This window comes from Scardinius erythrophthalmus (assembly GCF_964197995.2).
Source record: "Scardinius erythrophthalmus genome assembly, chromosome: 21".
Lineage (NCBI taxonomy): Eukaryota > Metazoa > Chordata > Actinopteri > Cypriniformes > Leuciscidae > Scardinius > Scardinius erythrophthalmus.
Genome location: NC_138241.1, coordinates 24,459,045 through 24,475,022, shown reverse-complemented (window position 1 = coordinate 24,475,022; position 15,978 = coordinate 24,459,045). Strand labels below are relative to the sequence as shown.

At 37.8% G+C, this 15,978-nt stretch overlaps 1 protein-coding gene across 4 annotated transcripts in view; it reads left to right on the top strand.

Annotated features, from left to right (window-relative positions):
* khdrbs2 (KH domain containing, RNA binding, signal transduction associated 2) overlaps positions 1 to 14,854 on the top strand; it is a 69,724-nt gene extending 54,870 nt beyond the window's left edge. For 3 of the 4 annotated variants that reach the window (XM_081350699.1, XM_081350698.1, XM_081350701.1), the window contains exons 11-13: positions 4,865 to 4,986; positions 13,104 to 13,208; positions 13,440 to 14,853. The gene's annotated coding sequence lies outside the window, so the exon portion shown is untranslated. Of the gene's footprint in view, positions 1 to 4,864; positions 4,987 to 13,103; positions 13,209 to 13,439 lie in introns of all 4 variants that reach the window. The other variant, XM_081350700.1, reaches the window with a different exon arrangement.
* The last annotated feature ends 1,124 nt before the right edge of the window (positions 14,855 to 15,978 follow it).

Sequence of the window (15,978 nt, the reverse complement as noted above, 5' to 3'; positions counted from 1 at the left end):
CATTCTGGTGAATCAATCAAACTTTTCAAAAAGTGGAGAGGGCGGGTCTTATCTAAAATTCGGAAAGATCCTCCGCTATACCTTTAAGTATATGACTTATACTGACAGAAAAGTATATTTGGCCTATAATTGAACTCAACCTTTTGATCAAGACATACTTAAAAGTAAAATAAAGTATTCTAAGTATACTTGGCTTGTAGTTGTGTTTAATCTTTTGATTGAGTAGCCTATTAAATACTATACATTTTTTCACTTAGATTTACAGGGCAAGTCTTATAAACTTACATTGTTTGAAAATATTGATTTATAAAGAAAACAGATATTTATGTGTAGGCTAGTCCACTGGTAGTGTACATAGGAATTTACGTCAAATCTACTTAACTCTTTCCTGCCATTGACAGAATTTTCCGTCTATCCATGTTTTCACTGTTATACGGTAGGGGGGCGCTATTACGCATCTTCTGAAATAGTACAGAATCTCCTGATCAAAAACACAGTTGAAGAAGCAGAAACAAGTGATAGAAGGTTGCTTACTTAAATGTAAAATAACCTGATCATCTAACATTAAATAGCAAATAAATCAAAACTGCCTAATGTTACAGAATGAAATGTTGAACCCATGAAGAGGAAACGAGATGTTGGGTGTTGATGAACTCGATCTATTCCATCTGTGTTTTGATCATCATTCTAAATCCAATCCGGATGTATAGTATTTGACAAAAATGTGATTTTCTCAGCTTTTTGTTTAAAATGTTGTTTCTTTGTGGTGATAAAAAAGGATGCATGAAGCTATAATAAAATGTTTTTTAAAATGGAAAGTGTTAAAGTACAGTTAAAGGTTTATTTCAAGGATAAAAAATGAATACCTAAATAGAAACATAGTAGTATACTTAAAGTGCAAAAATAATATAAAAATAGTAAACTATAAATATGATGTTATGTTCACTTAAAAAAACTTGTGCACTTGCAGTACACAACTAAACTAGTATTTTACTGAAAGTATACTTCAAAGTGTACTTTCATTTACTAAAAAATGTATTTGACTAGTAAACTATCAGCGTACCTATAAGTTTACTTGTAGTATAGTTGCAGTACATATTAAAAACAAGTTGTGTACTCTAAGTTTACTACTGTTACACTTAAAGCATACTAAAAGTGTACTTTTATATACTAAAAAGTGGGCCAATAGTATTAAAACAGTACACTTATACGTTTACTTCTAGTACATTGATATTAGTATGCTTAGTACATAAAGTATACTTAATAATATACTTTAACTTAAGTACTAACTAAGTATACTTAATAAATGAACTTGAAGTATAGCCTACTTATTTTTTGTAAGGGTAGGCAGGGAAACACCCTGGGCATATGGATTATGGAAGTCATTTAGCATCTGTCATGCTTCATCGGAAAACATCAAGACAGTACCTATATGTAGTGCAGAGCTGTCTTAGAGCAAGAGAAAACAATAAAGCAAACAATTTTATTTCAGAGTTAGGAGCATGTATTAATGTTTTGTTGTGACTGTACAATTAATAAGCCATTTAGCAAGCAACACAAACATCCCTTTAGGTTAGCTTGAAGACAGAATCCCTCTCAGTATGAAATAGACTTGTGAAACTATGCACAGATTAATTGCACACACCACTAAAATATTAAGGGTGATGGTATGACCTCGAGTGAAATGTGGCCTTCAGGAACAATGCTTTGTACATTTGGGTAATTAACAACTTTTTGTATTAATTACGATGCAGGCGATCCCAACATGTGGAGCATAACAGCAACAAGAGACTAAAACACAGTGTTCTTTTGGATTCATTTTTTTTTTCTGCAAGAGCAGAGCAATTATGTGCATCAAAAAAAAAAAAAAAAAAAAAAAATTCAATTAACGCAACCTTTTCATTATCATTTTAGCGTTTTCGAAGATTCAAAGCTTGGAACTAGTTATTCTATTAATTTTGACCATCGTCACACTATTTTGGTTCTCTTGATGGATGGAAGTCTTTTGTAGAGGTCAGCCATGTTTTATAGTCTAATTAAGGACAAGACAGGGACATGCTCAAACAGATGCGTTTTTTACTCAGATAACCATTTGTAAAGCAACAAAGGATGATTAAATCAGATGGCTTACTTTACAATGGAAAGGTGATAGGAACGGAAACAATGACGGAGATGTTTTAGCTGCATTAACACTGCTGTGGTTTTTGATCGTTAATGGTCTGCTTGAAATAAACTATTCAGCTGCTGCATTTAATTTGTGTAAAGTAGCATGTCATTAAATATAATGAAAAATGGATTATGCATTATTTAAATAATATTATGGTATTTTTTGTGATTTGAGGACAGGTTTGACGGAATGGCTTTAGGCTTGCTGATTAAAATCGGCAGTGTCTTCTAATCAGTGGCACACAGGTGGCGATTTTGCAGTAGTTCCTGCGGCTTGAACATGTCAGCAGTGGATTTTGAAGCTTTAATGTATAGCTCATTTGTCCTGAAACACTGTTCCCTAGTGAAAGAGAGTGCAGGAGGTCTGATAATTTGACTGTAGTGCAATGAATTGACACTGACTTTGTTAGTAACAAGCAACTGGACTTTTTAAGCTTTCTGTTAATCTGGTCTTGTGTGATGCACAATGCATTTTTTTTTCTGAGGTGAGGAAGAATGCATTTATGATGACAATAACAGATTAATGTATGATATTTTCAGCTGGGAGACTGTAATTCACACACAACACATTCAATTTGCTGTCAAATACTAGTGGAATTTCCATCACTGTTGAAAATCACTGTTGTTTTCTGTGACAGTTAGTCATCATGTTGAGAGACTGAGATGGAGAGTCGTTTGAACAAAAAGGTTTTAGACTTGTCATCACATTTCTTTTTGCATAGTTGTTTGTGTAAAGTCATGGCCCAAACAGCAACTTTTAATATAGCCTTGATATTAAAAACTAAGGGCACTTGCACAACAATCCAATAACAAAAATGGTAATTGCTATATAAACACCTTCCTTATATTGGCAATTATGTTAAAAAAATTTTTTTTAAGATTAGCTACAGTACATTTTATTAACCTCTATAACTTGTCTGTAGCCCTTTAGCATTCTGCATAACAATCAGTAGCATAAGGATAAAAAAATCAAGAATATCAACATATATATATATATTTATGTGTATGCATATATATATGTGTGTGTGTGTGTGTGTGTGTGTGTGTATATATATATGTGTGTGTGTGTGTGTGTGTGTGTGTGTGTGTGTGTGTGTGTGTGTGTGTGTGTATGAAGAGTTCAGATGCAAAAGCCTCTAAATGCCATCTGAAATTTTCTTCTAGAATGATCATTTTTATGAAGCTTGTATATTTAAGTTAGCTATAGGTGACACACCTGAATGAATGGCTCATTAAGTATGCAGGGGCATTGTCTCATCAGGTGTGAACTACTAAATATGCATGACCGTTTACGCCCCATCCGCATATTGCCTTTCCAAACTAAAAGTGTTTTGCAAAACTGTAACTGATGTAGGCGACGACATCCATTAGTCAAAAGTCTTATTGCCACATATTTAGTATGTGTTTTGTGGCCTTATTTCAGAAACTTTCATTTTTAGTTTTTTTCAATAACCATGCATAAACATTATTCTCTCAAAAATGAAAACATGTACATGCATGTTGCTCACATATCATGGTAGTCCTGTTTGTGCTAAATAGAGTGTAATTTTTTTTTGCCATTGATATGTTTATAAGCAACTGAAAAAAGCACATGTCAGGGCATGTCAGAACATCTCAAGGACCCCATAAACACCCCAGACCCCAGAGGGTTAACCCGACATTTTAAATCAAACACATAAATATGCAGATTTAACCATCTTAAACACAAGGATGAGTTAAAATGACTTTGTCAGGCAGCATGGTGCTTGAACATGTTGAAGACGTGCTGGTCCTGTAATTCAATTCCTATGGGTTTTTAACACAGCAGGAGAGCCGACAAACAAATTTTAAGGACACAGAGTTTTTAACTGTGCAAAAAGAGAAATCAACAAGCTGTGATTTTTAAGCAGTGTTCATAAATTTGAAATGTTAGATGAGCAGTCTGTTGGGCCTTTCATCTTTTCAAATGTAGTCTTATTTTATTTGATACCCTTGTGATGTTGATATCCCACAACGTCAGTGAAAGCCATTGTACGAGAATTAAAAAGACTTGTACAACCCGGGCATGAAAGGGTGTGCTAGCCTCACGGCCTAAGCCTCTTCAGAGGATCCTTTTGGAATGAACGTGGATAATGGGAAGAGATCAGTTAATCCAATCTCTATTACTTTTCCATAATCAATGATCAGTGCAGACGATGTAGAGATTTGAAAATAAATCCACTAAATTCTTTTAAATTAAGCTTGTAGCTTTTATTTTAAGCCTGGGAATGTTATGTGAGATGTAATCATTACCTACTTTAAACCTTCGGAGAGTCAGTGTGGAGGAGAGTGAAAGAAGATACAGCTTTTTCTTCAGTATGAATCAACAGCAGGGTTTCAAAATCTTTTACGAACAAAACAGCTGAAACAACCTCATGATGTAGTTGGTGACTAAGAGACCTCTGAGGCGTTTTAGGCTACTCGTTTTTTGACAACTACCAGAATGTCAGTCAGAATACACTGGTCATATTCCTGTTGTCTTCAGGCAAGATTTTAGCCAGAAATATTATCGCTGAGGAGGGTATCACTATCATCAGCTGCTTTCCCAACCCGAGTCCTCCCACGTATCCAGCTCTCTGCCTTTTATGCTGCCAAGTGTAGGATATCCCTTCTCAGCCTCCCCTTAAACGTTGTGTTTGTTTAACCCGAGTAACATCTATTCTCTTCCTTGTCATTGCAGGCGCTTTGTAGTCGATATGTGGAGCATATTGATAAGACCAATCAGTGAGAAGTGAGGGGGCTCCGTCTCATTTGGCCGAGGAAGTGCTTCTAAACAGTCTGTGTGCAGATGCTGTATGCCGGGTAAGTTGAGTATTGTTTATACTTGCCTCTTACAAGTGTACAAAAAGCTTAGTAAAAAATAAGTAGACTGCCTTTACTTATATAGATAATAGCAGTAGTAATAGCCTAGTGTATATCAGATTATACAACAGTTTATATATCGTTTATGGTGTTCATCCACACCAATGCACAATAACGTTCTGTGAAATGCTCAAACTCAGTCAGGGGGATTCTGATTGGTTGTCAAAGTTCATCAGCTGGAAAAATCGTTCTAAAAGAGATTCCAATGATATTGTTCATCTGTGTCGTTTTCATTATTGAGTCTCAAAGAATTAGAATTGAAACGTTATAGTTATTGTCCTTGGCATGAATGGGCCTTCAGTTCCGGTCTTCGGATTTGATTTGCTGAGAGTCATTCCAAGAAGGGCTAATAAACATCCCAGCAGCCCTGGGACTTTAAAGCACTCCATTTGTCCATGTTTGCATGTTCCAGGTAGACAGACTGTCATTCGGTGCAATAATGGTGTGAGTTGTTCAAACACTACTTTGACTTCCTGTGTAACTCTTTTAGTTGTCGCAGGCAGCAAGAATAGACAAAGTAACCGGCAATATTGTGCATTGTTGTAAAAATATCACACCCGCAATCATTCTGTCGGTCTGTATATCAGCGCGACCCACGGCCGAATCACAGCTGTGCTTCGAAACCACAGCACTCTTGATGGTGTGTTAATGAAATATTCTATTCAGCATGCTAGACACAATATAATTATCCTTTAGTTTTTAATGAATCTCAATTAGCAGTAGTCCCACTCTTCTCATTAAAGAGAACCTTGCTCTTCATTTAATAAAACACTCCATACGCTTTAGGAAGACATGAATTTGTGGCTTATCCTGTCTTCTCTAGTGAAAATCACACTCCAGAAGTCCCTCTTGAACACAGCACCTGGAAAATACAGCCATGTTTGCATAGCTTCTGTTTATTTTTGGTGTTCAACTGATTAGTATTATAGGAGTATAATGGATTCCAGCATTATTGGTGCTGTTTTGGCAGACACATTACACAAAGCCATTCTCATGCTGAGCTTATAACTGTGTGAGCCAGGGGCCACATTCCCAGAGTGCCTAGCGCCTGTTTATGAATTCAGAGTGCAGCGAGCCTTGCCGTTTTCACCTGTTTTCTTGTAATCATTTTACCACTCACCCATTTCTTCATCTGTTTAATTCTTTGCAAATTACAGCTTTTTTAGGAAGTTATTTGTTCTGCAGTGATTCAAGGACATTTGAAAACAAGACAATCAGAGACTAATTTAAAATTGAGTGAAATCTTTGAGGAAAAATGATCAAGAAGGTCTATAATACCCGGAGAAATCGATCCATATAGCATTTCAAAGGCAGTTGCATGTGCTGTGCTATAATGAAGTTATACTATACAACATGTTGCTTTCAGCTTTTTAATTTAGTCAGAAAATGCTAATAATTTTAAAGTTAACATGAAACAGAAGTTGCGATAGTCTTTTCTTCCCTGTTGTGACGTACAGTACATCCGAGTGTAACGGCTTCTCGAACAAGAACAATGCAGGGCAGGACTTGATTATGTCCATCAGGAATTGATCGGATCAATGTTGTTTGCTATTGCTGTGATCTCATGTGAGTGACAGCCCTCACTCCAGCAAACACGTCATTTTGATTAAAGATTAGTTTCCTTTAGACATTCTGTTGACTATAACATGCCGTGTGTATATACAAATCTCATTAGATTATCAGTTGAGTGTTAGTAGACTTAGTAGAATAAAGGCGCTTCTCCACTACACAGTACCAGCTCGCCTCGGCTCGGCTCGGCTCGAGTCAAGTCAAGTCAAGTCATCTTCATTTATATAGCGCTTTTAACAATGTAGATTGTCTCAAAGCAGCTTTACAGAGATAAGCGTATAATTTAAGGTAACAGAGATTGTTTCGGCTTTACAGCAGAGTTAAGTTATTTCCATCTAAAGTTAGTTTTAATTGATTTGGTTCCGTCGCATTGATCATTTGTGTTTAAATTAGGGGCCGCTAAGACGACACCATTCTCTCTACACAGACTTTAAACGCGAACCTGTGAGAAACGCTGATGGCGGTCACATGCGCATTTAGAATGGGTTCTATAGTTATGTGCGTTTGAATATACGCAGGTTTGGAAATCCCTACAAGCCAAGCCTAAACAAAATACTTGTTTTTCCTTATAAATTTTGATAAGGAATTTTATTTGTTGCTTTGGGGTAGGACCGCGAGACGAATTTTCCCAACAACGCCTTATCTGTAGAGTGGTAGTGGGATCCTCCATAGGGAGAGACTAGTTGGCACTTCAGCACTGCGTTGTCATCGGTCCAGGTGAAGGTCCTTCGTCAGATCTGGATACGGCCTGGATCCGGCAGGCTGCAGGAAAAACCTTGGGATAAACACAGACACTAAAATTAGCGTAGATGCCATTCTTCTCATGATGTAACGAGTACATCAGGATTTTTGGGAAGTGTTCCCGGTTCCGGCTGACCTAGTCTATGCAGCATAACATTAAATTATAGAAGTCTATAATGTATTATGTGAAAGCGAGGTCAAAGAGATGTGTCTTTAATCTGGCTTTGAACTGACAGAGTGTGTCTGCTTCCCGGACAATGGTAGGAAGACTGTTCCAGAGTTTTGGTGCTAAATAGGAAAAGGATCTACCGCCAGCAGTCGATTTTGATATTCTAGGTATAATCAACTGGCCGGAATTTTGAGATCGTAATAGACGTGACGGACTATAATGCGTTAAGAGCTCGCTCAAGTACTGCGGAGCTAAACCATTCAGTGCTTTGTAAGTAATCAGCAATATTTTAAAATTTATGCGATGTTTAATAGGGAGCCAATGCAGTTTTGACAGAACTGGGCTAATATGGTCATACTTCCTGGTTCTGGTAAGAACTCGAGCTGCTGCGTTTTGTACCAGCTGTAGTTTGTTTATTAAGCGTGCAGGGCAACCACCTAGTAGAGCATTACAATAATCTAGCCTTGAGGTCATGAACGCATGAACTAATTGTTCCGCATTTGTCAATGAGAGCATATGACGTAATTTAGATATATTTTTAAGATGGAAAAATGCAGTTTTACAGATACTAGACACGTGACTTTCAAATGAAAGATTGGTATCAAAGAGCACACCCAGGTTCCTAACCGACGACGAAGACTTAACAGAGCAGCCATCAAGTGTTAGACAGTATTCTAGGTTATTACGTGAGGAAGTTTTTTGTCCAATAATTAGAAACTCTGTTTTTTCAGAATTTAGAAGTAGGAAATTACAAGTCATCCAATTTTTTATATCCGCTATGCATTCCGTTAATTTTGTGAATTGATAAGTTTCGTTAGGTTTTGAAGAAATATAGAGCTGAGTATCATCGGCATAACAGTGAAAGCTAATGCCATGTTTCCTAATGATATCTCCTAAGGGTAGCATGTACAGAGTGAACAGCAGCGGTCCTAGTACTGAGCCTTGTGGTACGCCATACTGAACTTGTGATCGATGAGACATCTCATCATTTACTGCTACAAACTGATAACGGTCAGATAAGTATGATTTAAACCATGCTAGTGCATTTCCCGTAATGCCAACATAATGTTCTAATCTATTTAAAAGAACGGTGTGGTCGATGGTGTCAAATGCAGCGCTAAGATCGAGTAACACTAATAGAGAGATACAACCACGATCGGATGATAAGAGCAAATCATTTGTGACTCTAACGAGAGCTGTTTCGGTACTATGGTACGGTCTAAATCCGGACTGGAAATCCTCGCAGATATCATTTCTTTCAAGAAAGGAACACAGTTGTGAGGATACTGCCTTTTCTAATATCTTTGACAGAAAAGGTAGATTCGAGATCGGCCTGTAATTGACTAATTCTGAAGGATCAAGTTGCGTTTTTTTAACAAGCGGTTTAATCAAAGCCAGCTTAAAGTTTTTTGGTACGTATCCTAGAGACAAAGACGAATTAATGATATTAAGAAGAGGATCTATGACCTCTGGAAGTATTTCTTTCAGTAGCTTAGTCGGTATAGGGTCTAACATACATGTTGTAGATTTAAATGATTTAATGAGTTTAGTAAATTCTTCCTCTCCTATAGCAACGAATGAATCAAATTTTTCCTCAGGGAGACTACAGTGCACTGCCTGATGCGATACTGTAGTAGACGGTTGCATAGTTATAATTTTGTCCCTGATATTATCAATCTTATAAGTGAAGAAGTTCATAAAGTCATTACTGCTGTGTTTCTTGGAAACTTCGGTGCTTGAAGCTTTATTTTTCGTTAGTTTAGCCACCGTTTCAAATAAATACCTAGGATTATGTTTATTTTCTTCTAATAGAGTTGAAAAATAAGCAGATCGAGCAGCTTTTAAAGCCTCTCTGTAAGTAATTGAGCTCTCTTTCCATGAAATGCGAAATACCTCTAGTTTTGTTTTCTTCCAGTTGCGCTCCATTTTTCTGGCTGCTCTCTTAAGGGCCCGAGTGTGCTCGTTGTACCACGGCGTTGGACTATTTTCTTTAATCTTCTTTAAGCGCAACGGAGCAACTGTGTCTAAAGTGCTGGAAAAGAGAGAGTTAAACGTTTCTGTTGTAATATCTAGTTCTTCTAAGCTATCTGAGATGCTGAGATGATGAAACTGATTAGGAAGATTATTAATAAAGCAATCTTTAGTAGCAGAAGTGATAGGTCTCACATATTTGTAACACGGAGTCGGCTTTGCAGCCTTGGCTAAATGCAAATTACACAAGACTAAATAATGATCTGAGATGTCATCGCTCTGCTGCAGAATTTCAACGGCATCCACATCTATTCCGTGTGATAATATTAGATCTAGAGTATGATTACGACGATGAGTAGGTCCTGACACGTGTTGTCTAACTCCAATAGAATTTACAATGTCTTTAAATGCCAATCCCAATGCATCTTTTTCATTATCGATGTGTATATTAAAATCACCAACAATTAGTACTTTATCTGCAGTCAATATTAATTCTGATAGAAAGTCCGCAAATTCTTTGATAAAGTCTGTATGGTGCCCTGGTGGCCTGTATACAGTAGCCAGCACAAATCTCAAACGTGATTTATCGTTTACACTATATATTTTTACATTAAGCACCAATGCTTCAAAAGAATTATATTTAAAACTTGATTTCTTAGTGGTTTTGAAACTATTACTATAGATTACAGCAACACCACCCCCTTTGCGTTTCAGACGAGGCTCATGTTTATAACTGTAATCTTGCGGGGTTGATTCATTTAAAGTAATGTAATCGTTTGGTTTTAGCCAGGTTTCTGTCAAACACAGCACATCTAGGTTATTATCTGAAATCATATCGTTAACAACGAGTGCTTTTGAAGTAAGCGATCGAATATTCAGCAACCCAAGCTTTAGCATTTGCTCATCTGTATTATAGCTGTTTTTTATTTGTTGAACATCAATTAAATTTTTAACCTTAGTTGGGTTTAAACGTTTTTTGGATTTCCAAATTCGGGGAACAGACACAGTCTCTATATGATGATAGCTAGGTGAAAGAGGCTCTATGTGATGGGATTTATCTGACCTTGGTGACGCGAGGCCGCTAGCAGACGGTCGGTTTAGCCAGTCTGTCTGCTTCCTGACCTGAGCCCCAGATTGTCATGTTTGAGCTCTAAGACTATGAGCCATATTACTAGAGAGAAGAGCAGCACCATCCCAGGAGGGATGAATACCATCTCTTTTCAACAGGTCAGGTTTGCCCCAAAAACTTTTCCAATTGTCTATGAATTCTATATTATTAAGCGGACACCACCGAGACAGCCAACCGTTAAGCGAACATAATCTACTAACTATCTCATCACTCCTGCGAACAGGAAGGGGGCCAGAGCAAATTACAGTCCTTGACATCGTACTTGCAAGTTCACACACCTCTTTAATATTAATTTTGGTGATCTCCGACTGGCGTAGTCGAACATCATTAGTGCCGACATGAATAATGATCTTAGAGAATTTACGATTAGCATTAGCCAGCACTTTTAAATTTGCTTTGATGTCAGGCGCTCTGGCTCCCGGCAAACATGTGACTATGGTGGTTGGTGTCTCTATTTTCACGTTCCGTGTAATAGAATCTCCAATAACTAGGGCACAATCATTCTCAGTGGGTGTTTCACTGAGCGGGGCAAATCGATTTGTTATGGTAATCGGAACGGAAGAGTGGTTTTTAGATCCGCGACTAGAGCGATCCCTCACTGTCACCCATTTGCCCGGCTGCACGGGCTCTACTTCAGCCAGAACCGCGTCATGTAAAGAGTTCTCTATTCTATGCGCATCCAAAACATCTAAAGCACTAGCACTCTTACTATCCTCAATTAAAGTTTGGATGCGTGTTTCTAATTCTGAAATCTTCTCTGTCAACCTAACTGTCTCCTTACATTTATCACATATAAATCCTATATTGTCGACAGAGAAGCCTATACTAAACATGTGACATGAAGTGCAAGTGACAATAACAGGACAAGACATTACTCACCGTGTTTGTTGAGTGATTCTTACTCACCTGAGCTTTTATGAACTCAAAGGCGCGGACGCGCGAGAGAAAAATAAATAAATAAAATAGCTGAGCGCACGGGTGGCGCGTTAGCAGGCTAGCGAATTACTAGCGTTTTGTGCTAGTAGTACTAATAACAAAAGCTAGCGATGTCAGGTTAATCTGAGATGTTGGGTAAAATGTAGTAGTATAAACAACTAGAAATGGTAGTAAAGTGATGGTTCAAAACAATGAAATATATGGCTAAGACGGAGCTTATCGCACCGAATCAAACAAACACACTCACAGCAGGCAGCGAGGCAGACAGGAGCAATCGATCAGCCCAAACGGGGTCAATCGATCAACTCGACTCGGCTCTGTTTGGTTTTCCACTGTGTAAAAGTTGTACCTGTACCTGCTTCCAGGTACTTTTTTTCGTACCACCTCCGGCGAGGTTCTAAGCGGGCTGAGGCAAGCTGAGGCGATACTAAAATGTGACGTGAAATCACGGCAGACTGCTGATTGGTCAGAGAGAATCGTCACTATGCCAGACGCAGTATCCTGAATTAAAAACAGCAAAAACAAAAACATCCAAAAACAGCATACACTCGATTTCCTCCATTGTCCTGTGTGTGTGGGTAGCGGGTGTGTCTCGCGCGTCTCGCGTAAAAGATTAAGTCACGGCAGTTTCCTGCGGCGTCGCTATGACGACCAGGTACTATTGTGGAGGTACTATCTGCAATGGAAAACGGAGCGAAAAGCGAGCCGAGCTGAGTCGAGGCGAGGCGAGGCGAGTCGAGCTGGTACTGGCAATGGAAAAGCGCCATAAGTTGACATGTACTTGCAAAGTTACCTAAATCCAGTAGAATGTCTGTTGGATGACCATCACAATAAAGTGTTACCAAATGATGTGCAGGAATAAATCATTTAGAATAAATACTGCAATATTACATAAAAAAAAGAATTGTCCATTTTGATTTCATGGTGACTTTAAACAGGCACTGGTACGGTAGTTACAGCATCCCTAACATGTTAACCAGCCAAACCATGGCGCCTTTGAATAAAGTGCTTGAATAATACTATTTGTATTCATGATTAACTTAAACAAATTTAATTTAGTCTCATGTAGGTATTTTTTTCTTCTTCTTTTTTTTGCACCAAAAGCAGTGAAGATTGTGTTATGATTGAAGAGTCAATTAATGCAGTCGGACTGAAAATTCAGAGGTTTGACAGTGATACAATGACACCATCTGCTTGCAGGAGTGCACTTGCACTCTCTTATTCTCTGCCATTATGGCAACGCTACACACTTGGCAAGTCGACTGAGGGATTTGTTCTGGAAACCAAAGATAATTGCAGGGCTGTAGAAAACTGCTTCCAACTGACAGACGTTTGTCAATATAACTGTGCTTTCTCTAGGTCACTGCCAACATTGCTCGAGATTGTGTTTCCGCCCACAGTGTTCGAGCTGTCTTACTTGTATGTGATAATTTTCTTCTATTGGGAGGTGTTAGTCAAAAAACATAAGTGTAAAAGTGTACCAGAATTAGTGGTGTTTGGAATCCATGAAATATATTACTTCTCTCTATTTTCTTTCCCCAGCAGTGTTGAACTTCCCACTTCTATGGATCCCACAGCCCTTCAATAGAGCTGATCTCGACAGAACATCACTGCAGGGCACAGGTGACCACTGCGCATCCATCTTGTGTAAGTCACTGTACGGACACACTTGGTTTGTGACAGATGGGAAAGGACGGCATGAGAGAGCTTTAAGAAATTACAGTTAAATAAAATAGAAAGCACAGGTACTGTCTGGTGTGTATTGATAGAGAATGGTAGAATACAGCGCTTATCTATTTGTGTTATCTATTAGAAATCTACATGTATGTCTTTTGAGTGACACTAAGTTAAGACGCATGTTTTTATTGTCTTTTACAGCTAAATGAAAGCTGAACAGTATCTCATGAGGCTGACCTCACTCCTGGATTGGTTCATTCAGAGCACCGTAGAAGGTCCAAGAAGATTACATTTCTTCAGCTGTATCACATCTAAAAATCCTTCAGAGATATGGTAATACAGTGTTAAGATTAACATAGCAACATAAGGCATGCCATATATTGTGGTGTAATATAAGGCTATGTTGATCCTAACATTGTTTTCAGGTTTAAATAACAGCTAAATCCTTTCTCATGCATAATGTTGTGCTGTAAGGTCTTGCATTTTTTGGTCATATATCCGCTTTTCGCTTAATCTTTTTATCCCACAGGACAAAAAAAAAGGACATAATTGGATTAAATGGCTGTTGAAGATGGAGTATATTTTGTCTACGCTATGTCACCTCAACGACAGCTAAATGGGAGGGTTTAACATGGTGCATTAAATCTTGATAGATATACAACTACTTGAAACTGAATACCTATAAATATCTTTATGCCACACAAACAGTTCTGCTTGTTTTGGGGTTATAGAAGCAGCTTGTTTCAGTGCTTTCTGCCATTGTGACATCTGTGAGCAGATGACTCAGTTTGCTCTGCGTATGTCACTTCTAGCAATGTCGAAATACTACTCATCGGAACCTGTGCTTTCAAAGCCTGAGGCTTCAGAAATTATTTAACAGTTAAACAAAACATAATTTCACACAATATCCAGCCCAAAACTCTTTAATGACGAACACATATTCTCTTACTTAAAGTAATGCTTTGGGTTCCTCAGCTGGATGTGTTTCTCCTTGCAATGAAAATGTCAAAAGATCCAATCATGTTTTTCTGAGTGGCATTTTAACACCGTCTTAAGTGCCCTTGAGGTTATCAGCACAGCTCAGACAGAATTTTAAAATTCAATTTTCTTATGACTACGAATGAAATATCATTTTGAAGAATGGGGAAAGCAGAATCGTCTATAGGCTTAAGATTTAAATGCATTTCCACTGATGCAATAAAACTATAATTGTTTTTATAGTCATATATAAACAAATCTTTTTCATCCTTTTACTGCCAATTTCCCTCAGCTGTTGTCAGCAAATCTAGCAGTTCTCTCTCATCATCTCTGTTATGTGCTGATAGAGACAATAAAGAGATAAAAAATGATTTTATTTCATTTATTTTGATCACTTAGCTTAGCAGACCGGGTAATCAGACTCTGTCACTCTGCCACCAATAATTGGGCATATGAACTCATATGAACCACAATCAAATGAAAACTCTTCATGATAATGCTACAGTGAGAGAACGTCCTATTAAAAAGTGAATTATCTCATGTAATGTAATGCGTAGAAGTAACACTGATAAAATCCTGACCAGCAACACAATTTTATACTTCACAGTACATAATAAAACTTTACAACACACCCATGTATAATGTCTTACGACGTCTTTATTTCAGTTCTATAGTAGTATGTTTACACGACAACGATGTACTAAAAACGGAAAAAAGCGCTTTCACATACAGTACAGACAACAACATTGTCAAAATGATCACCCGTTCACACGGATCCGCGAAAACGACTAAAAGCGCTGTGTAATGCATGCCACTTTGTAAAGAAACACTAAGAGCCTATAGACTGAACATGTAATAAGCATGTCACAGTTTTCACAAATGTGCCGTTTTGTAGTTTACACGGAGACGATAACGGTATAGTTTTAAAAAACGTGCACTTTGAAACCCATATTTAAAAGTTTGCGTTTTCAGGCCCCCAAAACGCTGGTGTCGTGCAAATTAACGGCCATACATTTTCCGTTTTTAGTTGAAAACGGTGTCGTGTTAATGGCCCCCTTGACGTGGGCTTTGGGCTGGGATCTTTACGCAACTGTTCCCATCATGCATTGTTCTGCTTCAGCACTAATAAAACACACCTGAACCCCATCAGGCTTTACAGGTTCGCATGGAAATCACTAGCAGGTGCGCTGGAGCAAGATGTAAACTGCATGAAAGCAGATCCCAAGGGCCTTATTTAATATTTGCAAATGCATGTTTTCAGCACTTTCAATTTTGGATCAAAATTGTATCCAAGGGTGTAGACAAATTAACAGATGTTTAAAATAATCCAAAGTTTAATATTAATAGTTTAGAAAATGTATGCTGGGTTTTGTGTGCCAATTTGTGTGAAACCGTTACATTCACGCAGCCCTCCACTTTCAAAATGATTAAAAGTGGAGTGAAATTCTGAATAGTGGAATGGTTAACATGCAAAAATATGGAAGAATACTATAGTTGACAATAATTGTTTACTCGCATATAGGAATACAGAGAACGAGACAAAAAATTTGTTTATTCATTGAAAATACTGAATAATTTTGCTATTAAAATTTGAAATCTTACAGTGGATCTATATTTTGAAACGATTTTGAGATCTAGGAACACATTTATACTAGCACTCAAGGACAGGGGAGCATGTATGAAGTGTAAACTGGTCTGACAGGACTAGCTTTCTCACACAAATGCTTGCGAACACTGTGAGCTTGAGTGTGCCATCATTAAA